Source organism: Sorex fumeus, unplaced genomic scaffold (genome assembly GCF_029834395.1).
Source record: "Sorex fumeus unplaced genomic scaffold, SorFum_2.1 ptg000003l, whole genome shotgun sequence".
In the NCBI taxonomy this organism is placed as follows: domain Eukaryota; kingdom Metazoa; phylum Chordata; class Mammalia; order Eulipotyphla; family Soricidae; genus Sorex; species Sorex fumeus.
In genome coordinates, this window is record NW_026606060.1 from 5387203 (window position 1) to 5395258 (window position 8056).

An 8056-nucleotide genomic window follows, 5' to 3' on the forward strand; every position below is an offset into this window, starting at 1 on the left:
TCATTCCCTGTGATGTTCAGGAGAACATGTGGAGCTGGGGGTCAAACCCAGGCCTCTGGCATACAACTTTCACCCTAATCCTCTGAGCCACTTCTCTAGCCCCTAAACACATGTGCTTTTAAGACAAAGGCTGGGCACAAGTTCACGGTACAACAGTCACTCAGAGAAAAAAGAGCTGGTTGGGTTCAAGTGTAGGCAAAGAGTCCACACCCCATGGGCTAAGGAAGGCAGTCTGACCCTGGCCACAGTCTCGGGCCATGCAGAAGCCCTGCTCGCTTCATCCAGAAAGCCAGCAGACTCATCGTGTCTGTTTCATCCTGCTGCAGTGACGTGGACGTGAGACTGTGTGAGGCACAGAGATATTCCGATACACAGCAGCCCCGCTCCCACCCAGGCTCCCCTGGGCATGCTCCTGGCCTCAGTCTGGCAGGATGGAGAGCATCGTGCCACAGGAGTGACAGTCTCAGAAGAGCCGAGAGGCAAGAGGGTGCAAGAGAACCTAGCAAAGACCAGTGCTGTTTGCCAGGTTCTGGGTGGGGGAGCATTTGGGAGGACTTGGGGCAATCTGGGATTGCCAGAGTGCCAAGGCTGCACCCCACTGTGGCCAGACCTTGTCCTTCCTCTGGATCAGGATGGAGCAGAAGCACAAGCCCGGGCCAGAGCGATAGTACAGCGGGTAGAGAGTAGAGCATTTGCCTTGCACGCGGCTGACCTGAGTTCAATCCCCAGCATCCCATATGGTCCCCCAAGCACTGCCAGGAGTAATTCCTGAGTGCAGAGTCAGGAGCAATCCCTGAGCTTCACTGGGTGTGACCCAAAAATCAAAAAAAAAAGAATTACCAGAAAAAGAAAAAAAAAGCCCAAGCCCAGCATAGGTACTGGCTCCCGCTGTGCCAAGCAGGCTCCATGGGGCAGGGGCTTCTGGGAAAGAAGAAGCAGTAAAGAGACAAGATGCATCTCTCCTAAGATGCGGGGTGGTGCAGATAGCTGCCAGGGCTGTGGGGACAGTCTCATAAATCTGATGCATATCTGAGGTGCCCTCCTCCATGGGCACAGAAAGAAGGAGTCCCAGAGAGGCAGGAGCCACACCCCACATTGAGACATTCCCACAGCGGACAGAGATGCTGAGAGATGCCCAGGTCTTGAGTACTAAGTCCTAGGGGAGTGGGGACAGAGGGACAGAAGGACAGAGGCAAAGAGGAGGGGTTGGGGGTGTACAAGAGAGAGGAGAGCAAGAGGTGTGCAAGTTACGAGCATGGGACGCCCCTGGGAGATGGTGCCCACTACCTACCACTATGTCCGCTTTCCTGGGTCTTATCCATCAGAACAAAGGCTTCATTTTTATCTTCTTTGATAGAAAAATAACTCCATTCATTCTATATCTGTCTAAATATGATAGTACATCTGTTTGTGACCTTTCACTGTTACCTGGGAATGCCTTAGTAACTTTTATGATTATTAGTAGAATTGACAGAAAAGATTTACTTTCCTGGGCCTTTCAAATATCAGGGTTGGAATCTGCCTCTGAGAGGCACGTCAATCAAACCTAGCGATATTTGAGTAATAATTCTTGTGGTTTTTGTAGGGGCCACACGCAGTGGTGCTCAGGGGCCCACTCCTGGTGATGGTTGGAGACCACCAGGGTTACACTGACAGTTCTGGGGGAACGTGCTGTGATGATGACTGAACTTGGGGACTAGCACCTGGGCCTCCTCCCCAGCCCCTTTCGTATGTGTTTGTTCTGTGCACAAGGAGGCTAAGAATAAATAAGAATAGGGAAGCAGAGTGGAAGCCAGTACTGCTTTGGCTTCCCAAGCGGAAACTTTATTGAGATGGTTGTCTACCAGTTAGGCGAAGGCTACTTTTGCTTCACACAACAGTGTCCTCCTTCCCTTCCTTCCTCCCTCCTTTCCTCTCTCTCTCTCCCTTTCTTCTTTCCTTCCTTCCCTTTCTTTACCTCCCTTCCTCCTCTCCCCTTTCCTTTCTCTTCCCTCTCTATTTCCTCCCTCCCTCCTTCCCTCCCTCCCTCCCTCCCTCCCTCCCTTCCTTCCTTCCTTCCTTCCTTCCTTCCTTCCTTCCTTCCTTCTTTCCTTCCTTGGTCCCTCCCTCCCTTTCTTTCTTTCTTTCTTTCTTTCTTTCTTTCTTTCTTTCTCTCTCTCTCTTTCTCTCTTTTTCTCTTTCTTTCTCCTTTCTCTCTTTCTCTAAGTTTTTGATGTTGGTGCTCAGGGCTTACTCCTTGTTCTGTGCTCAGGGATCACTCACAGTGGTGCTCAGGGAACCATATGTAGTCAAACCCAGGTCATAGTCAAAGCGACCACATGTAAGGCAAGTGCCTTATCTCCTGTACTGTCTCTCCAGCTCCCACAGGACTACATCCAAGGATGTGAGTCTCTATCTGACTTGCCCAGTGAGTCTACAATGGTCCTGCATCTACCATGCTCATGGGTAAATTCAGGACACCTAGCTATACGCCAAGCTCATGGCAGGTATGCAACAAAGATTTATTGAATAAATTTAGTATTGGGGCACAATGAGGGGGTAGTCCCAAGTATATACACAGGAACACGCCATGCACTGACATGCCGATGGGCTTCCTCCAGGAAGGATGGCAGGGAAGTTGCAGTCAAAGAGATCAAAGACAGAGAAGGAGTGGCGGGCCTTCAGGGAAAGGGGACATGGGGACAACAGGAAGAAAGCACAGAGGAAACTACGAGGGACAGTCCAGGAGACCTCATGAAAAATCCCCCAAATGTGTCAAGCTTTACAAATAACTTGATCATTTGGAAGAATGAGGCAATGAGGGTCAAGGGTGGAGGGTCAAGGGTCAGAAAGAGTCAAAAGTCACACAACTAGGAAGTGACTATCTCTTTCCCAGTTAGAGTGCCAGCTGTGGGGACCTGGGACCCCAGCTCAGGTGTTTTTGCAGAGGCTGTGGGGCCTGTGGGTGCTCAGGAACGTTCCACAACACCATCATCTCCCTGCCAGGCACCTAGAGACCAGACTCCATGTTTGCATTTCAGACTCATTTTATAGAAGGAAAAAAATTGCTCCATCTCTGTTAACCCAGAGACACAGACAAGACTGCACACTGCACAGACCCACAGACTCACACTGGCCGCCTCCCTCGCACCCCGTCCCCTAACCAGAGAGCTCTCCCCAGCACCTGCTCGCAGGGAGAGATGCACAGGCATGCCACAGCCAGCAGGGTGGGGGGCTGGGGGCTGGCCACCTGCTCATGCTTTGCAGGGAGAGCCCCATGCAAAGCTGTCAGATGCCCTCAGCCATGGGGCCATGCCCTGAGCTCCATGAGCAAGTCAGAGACATGCCCTGTACTAGCTGGGCATCCCAGTAGTACCTTGGACAGAATTTCAGTGTATGCTCTGTCAACTTCCTGCCCCGGTCAGACCCGCTGTGCCTTTGACCCCTAGGAGTAACTTTCTTTTCATCTGCAGGGAGATGGCCAAGGATAAGCAGTGTAGGCGGCAGACCCTCCATCCATCCCCATACTAAACTCCCGAAGGCGAGGCTTCTCTCTGGGAGGTTTTCTCCCTTCCTGTCCTCCAAGTCCTCCCTGACAAGCCTCACAGAAGTGCCACCAGGAAAGAGCAGAGGATTCCTAGTCACAGGGGCCTCTGCAGGAGCTGAGAACAGCCCAGCCAGTTCAGACTCCTTCCTTGGACCCCTCTCACACATTCTCCGCTCTGTGTCCAGAGAACAGCCCCAGGAACTAGATGTTCAGGACTGGGAGGGACTGTGGAGTCCAGCCCCCAATCAGGACTCTGCACTTTGAGGTGCCCTGGAGAGAAGAAAGCTAATTGGCCCTCTCATGTACATCATGATTTGCCTAAAGTGAGCCTGATGTTGGTTCTACTGCAGGGAAGATGGGAGTTAAGTAGAAAGAACCTTCAGTCTTAGAACCTGACACGCTGTCCTCTAGGGTTTTAGAAAGTGGCAGCAATGATGGTTCCGAGATTTCCTAGAAGTGACACTCCTGGGATAGGGGTGGGCGGGGGATGAGTGAGACTTGTGGGGTGACATCCGACTATTTTCTACTTCTCAAAAGTAGAAACAAGAGCAAGACAAATATGTGGGGGGCGCATCTTTGTTTACAAAGTGCTGTTAGCTCGGAGTTTATTTTGCCAAAGCATTTATTCATCTGGGGTATGGGGGAATGGGGTGAGGGGAAAAAAAGAAAGAGATGGTGAAGAAGGTGTGAGCACAGAATGGCTGTCTCCAGCCAAGTATTCACTCCGGCTTTCAGTTCCCTTTGGCCTGGCGCCAGCCTTTCAACTTTCTCTGAGCTGCCATTCTCTCACTTGCAGGATGCCAATCCCTGTTTGGATAAGGGAGTCAAAGGGGAATGTTGCCATGAGGTCTGCCTCCACGAATCCTCACTAGAGACAGGTAGGGCCAGAAGATTGCTCGGTGGTGGTGAGTGAGTAGCATGACGCCCATCCAGTGCCCCATAACCCCCCAGCCCCACTGCCCCTCTGAACATGTCTCAGTGTGGCATTGGTGGACTCTGCCAGGCCCATGCACTGAATTGCCAAGTCTGTGCCAATGGGCTATGCATTGCCAGAATGGCCCCAGGGCTCCCTGAGCACCACAGGGGGTGGCCCCTATAAAAAAATAAATAGCAGCTATTTGAGTTAATTAATGAGCTGATTGATTTCCTGCCTCTCCTATAAAGTTGGTTGTAAAACTGGCTTGAAATTGAAGGCTGCCCTGGGGCAGGTGACCGTTACCTCCCCCAGGCACAGGTACAGAGGACGGGACCCCGGGAGTCAGGGCATCTCCTGCAAGGTCCCGGACCTTCACGTGATCTTTTGGTTCTAAGTCCTGTGACCTCACTCTCTTCTCCTGGTCACTCAGTGGACGCAGCACTTGGACCTGCCCTGGAGCATGTGGAGTGGGCATAGACAGGGGCTTTGAAAGAAAGGGGGAGGGGGCGTGAATTGGCCGCTGAATGGCCACAGACCCAAGCTGGGGCTGCCACATCTTCTGTGATGTGAACAATTTAAACCCTAAACACTGATCTATGGTCACAGACATCAAGTGTGGTTGGATGGGGTCAAATGGTAAAGAACATGTTGGGTGGGTGATAATGGATGACAGCTATGCCCAGATTGTCAATGATAAGCGGATACATACATAGGATTCATGTAATTGAATGATGTACAAGTTCGGTACATTTATGCCAATTATATGTTAAAAAAGAAGTTGGCAGAGCATGTGGGTCCTCAAAGAGCTGAGCCTCTGGACAAAAGACATGTCAGGCCCCATGGGTCCACCTGAGTCACCTGTGTGACACCAGTGCTCTTGGTTTTTGGGACCAGGCAGGGAAGCTGCCCAGGTCTCATGCATGAGCTGGTCTGACAAACAATTCTGTCCAGGACCGATGGGACATCTTGAACCCATAGGCACGGCACAGTCCACTCCCGGAAGATAAGGCAGTTGCGGGGTGAGGGCAGCACACTGACCCTGGAATGTGAGGTGAGGAATGGAGAATTCCAGAATCCTAAAACTAGTCCCGTCTCTAACCCCGTGACTTACTTAACCTCTACGACCCTCTGTTGGTCCACTATAAAGTCTCAGTAAAATCTCTCCTAGGCTGTTATGAGGTAAGAGCATTATGTAACTCTAAATCCACATTCAAATTCTCACCCAATAAATTTAATGGTGCTGGGTTGGGCATGGACCTGAGAGTTTGCCCCGAGCTGTGGGGCGTCACTGGGTAGAATGTTGAGGCGAAGGGGGCTGGGATCCTGCCAACCCCCTCCAAAGCCCCCCTTGAAAAGGGAAGGAGGCAGTGAGCCGGCGTTGCCAGAGCTCCAGGCCCAGGTGGGCAGCAGCCTTGGCTGCCCCCCAAGCCCTCTCCGGCCTCAGGGTGCTCCCTAGGAGAGCCAACAGGCTTGGAGCCTGGGTGCAGGCCCTGAGTTGAGTAACAGGCTTGTGGCCTCCACGGCACATCTGCCAGCTGGGCTGGCTCATGGCTTGGGCAGGGCTCTAGTGAGCCAGAAGCAGCAGTGGGACCTATTTTTGCTCCAGCCACAGGCCAATGACTGGCAGGGGGTGGGGAGGGGGGAAGGAAAGTTAAATTAAGATACTGTTTTTCCCTTGGCCTATAAAGAGTGTAACTCACCTACTTTCTAAAACAGACACGAGTTCCTCCAGTAAGAACACACGCACGTTGGAAACGCGTATCAGTCTGCGTGAGACTGGCATAGCGCTAGCCGAAGGCTGGAGGGTCGAAAGGGAGAGAAAGGAGAGCAGAAGGAAGGGAATAGAGTGAGAGGAGATGGAAAGAGACGAGGGGGGCATGGGGCACAGACAGGCAGGAGAGAGACAGATCCTGAGGTAGAGATTCACAGAGAGAAAATATTCGTGGCGGGGTGGTGGTGGTTGAGGACTAAACAAAAGGATTCCTGAGGAGTGAGTGTCTGGGGGAGATGGCGTTGCGTCAACATCTGTTCTCTAGCTAGAACTTTGAGTCATGCTCAAGCCCATGCCCTGGACCCTCTCTGTGAACCCACCATGGTCCATTCTCAGTGAACTGCCCCAAACAGTCTATGAAAGAGGGAGCTGTCCTCTGACACCCACCTACACCACCAGAAGACAGCAGGGCACCTTCCTTTTTAGGATCCCCAACATTTTCTTGAACCCAGGCTATCAAAGAGTTAACCCAGAGCAGCAGTGCCTGGAGGGTAATAAGAGCAAGCCCACCTTCAGGGTCAGGTCAGGGGAGGTATTCGAGAAGTTCCTTCCAAACACTTTTCAGAATAGGAGGGTTCCAGGTCCGGCCAGAGCACGCCAGACACCAGGCCCACTGGGCAGCCACTTCAGGATGAGATTTGAGAAGTGCCAGGGAGTCAGCCTGCCCTGAAATATCTGCCCCACTGCCTTCCAGGGCTCTGACCTCCACCGCAAGGTAACCAACAGCCTGAGCTGGGGGCAGGAGGCAATGGGCTGGCTGGGGTCCCCGGCACACTCTCCCAAGTTCCAGTTTCCCAGGGAATAATGTTACTTCCTGCCCATTTTCCAGAATCACTATGGGAACATGCCTGCCAATGGCTGTGAAAGGTCAGGGCCTAAGTTTGACTCGCTCTACCATTCACCAACTCTGTTTGCCCGTCTGCCGTGTGAGAAATGGGTCATTGTGATAATGAAGGAAAGTGTGATTTGTAATGATCTGGCATCAGTGGGTGGCAACCCAGGAGCACTTCAGGGCTTTCCTTCATGTAAGACAGGAAACCCCGACTTCAATGAGGAGACCTTTGTGCCTAGGAACCCACATCACTTCTGGGAGAATACCAGGCACACCTACTGTGCTACCATCTTTGCACAGATATTATCCAACAGGACAGCAGCTGAGAGCAACTTTCTGATGCTCGGCTATGCTGCAGCGCTGGTGACCTTTCAGACAGGTTGGCGAGAACTCGCTCCAAGGTCAGAAATAGCCTGGATTCAACCAGGCAATCAGTCATGTCCCCACCTGGAACATTCTAACAAGATATGTAATATTTGATCCAAAGGTCCCTTTTCAGTGGCACTTCCCTCCAGAGATAGACAGTCCTTTGGGCCCCTGTTCCCCCCATCTCCTCCCCTCAGCTTGTTCTCTATAACCTTTTTACTGCATTTTTCACATTTAAGTGCTATCATTGGTTGCCTTCCCTGCCACACTGTGAACTCTTTGGGAACAAGGATAGAATCTTGTTCAAGCATTTTCACCAGCCCCTGATCTATGGCTGGGCAGGAGAGGGGGGCAAACTCTTGCTCAGCCAAGCACTGAGCGGCTCTCCTTCCAGAGAGGCCTTTTCAAAATAGCAGTGTCTCACTTGGGAAAGGACCCTCTATCTTACCATAACCAAAGAGCTTTCTTCGGCAGGCCTTTTCAAATAACGAGTTTATAAACCCATCATCTTATTTGTTCCTCTGTAATCCCTATAGGGTAGATAGGAAAGTGACATTAGCAAAGCTTTACAAAAGAGCTTAAAAAAACGGTTGAGCTGAAGAGATTGGACAGTGGGGAAGGCACTTGCTTTGTGCCAGGACAACC